The sequence below is a fragment of the Balaenoptera acutorostrata genome, chromosome 5 (genome assembly GCF_949987535.1).
Source record: "Balaenoptera acutorostrata chromosome 5, mBalAcu1.1, whole genome shotgun sequence".
Taxonomy (NCBI): Eukaryota; Metazoa; Chordata; class Mammalia; order Artiodactyla; family Balaenopteridae; genus Balaenoptera; species Balaenoptera acutorostrata.
Window position 1 is genome coordinate 87,642,179 of NC_080068.1, and position 1,514 is coordinate 87,643,692.

The 1,514-nt window shown below is 36.5% G+C and overlaps 1 non-coding gene across 1 annotated transcript; it reads right to left on the reverse strand.

Annotated features, from left to right (window-relative positions):
- Positions 1–1,103: 1,103 nt before the first annotated feature.
- On the reverse strand, positions 1,104–1,213 carry LOC114237342 (U6 spliceosomal RNA). The gene has a single exon (XR_003623031.1). It is a non-coding gene; the product is annotated as a U6 spliceosomal RNA (small nuclear RNA).
- Positions 1,214–1,514: the final 301 nt, after the last annotated feature.

Consider the following 1,514-nt stretch of genomic DNA (forward strand, 5'->3'; position numbering starts at 1 on the left):
CAGGTGGCTAGTGCTCAAAAGGCCCAAACTCTCTAATGGCTTCCAGGGAAAGATTTTTAAAGACAGGGTGAGGGAGAGGGGTTACTGGGTGCATGATCAGCTGTGGCCATGCTTCTGATTGGTTGGTGGTGAGGTAATCAAGAGTCAACATCATCAACCTTCTGGTTCTAACTAATATGGCTACATGCTTGTGGGTAGCTATAGTTAACTTCTTCCACCTGGTGGGGGTTTCAGTATCTGTAAAACAGCACAAAGATATGTTTCAGAATATTATCTATAGCCCTTGAGGAGGGACTAAAGGTCCTTGACTTTGTTTAATGGCTAAACTATTATTATTTTGTCTTGCTTGACTGTTTTCCTTTCTTTCTGCATTTTGTCACTACTCTGATTATATTTACTCTTTGGAACCTGAGGACAGCCTAGGAGGCTAAAGTTTTTCTACAGACAAGAGCCAGGTGGAGAACATGGAAGGGGGAGGGTCTGTTCTGGGAAGGCCCCATAAGGTCCTGCTTATTGACACTTGTATTTAAAACTTTCTTGGCTTGGAAACTCTGTCTTTCTGCTCTCTAGTATTCAAAAGTACCATACTAGGTAGACAGTCTTTGTGCAAAGAAAATTATTAACACAGAATCTTTAACCCACAACCTGTTTTCCTGTTTCTTTCAAGGTTCCACTAGTTTTCAGTATAGAAATTTGCAGGAAGCTAGATTCATCAATTCTAATTCTCTGTTAGTTTTTGTTTGTGTTTATGTATTTGAGTTTCCCAGCAATATGATGCATGTAGCCTATTTAGTTGTTGAAGGTGCTATCTTGCAGAACAGAGGAGGTCGGGGATTTCTCAGAGCATGAACAAAATAGTGGAACTAATGAATTACACAACAGTTAGACTGCACATTTTTCACATTAAGTGAATTATATTATTTGGTTAGCTCAGTCATACAGTTAATCAATTCATTGCATTAATCATTATACTCAATGTCCTAATTGACTAGGGTGCTTAGGCAAAGGTCAAACTGGTTGTGCAGTCTAAACAATGTTTAAAGAACTATTTTTTCTCAAATTCCAGATATTTACAAATATAGCTGAAATTATACTGCTTTTTTAAAAATATGGAATGCTTCACAGATTTGCATGTCATCCTTGTGCAGGGGCCATGCTAATAATCTTCTCTGTATTGTTCCAATTTTAATATATGTGCTGCCAAAGTGAGCACTAAAGCTTTTTCTTTTCATGAAGAATTTGCGTCTAACCTAGCCCATGGAAAATGCCCTAATATCCTATTGATAAAGCACCTTTCCATGCACTGTTCCATGCACTTGAGAGAACAAATTGATAGTATTGGATGGATTTTGGTAATTAAATAAATTAATTTGTAACTTTTATAATGAAATTTGAACTCTAAGGCTTCTCTCATAGACCTTTGTTTTTCTTTTTCATATGTGCAGTAAACTCAAGGAAAATAAAGGCATTTTAGATAGAATGATGATAAATTCCAAAATATTTTTGTCATTGCT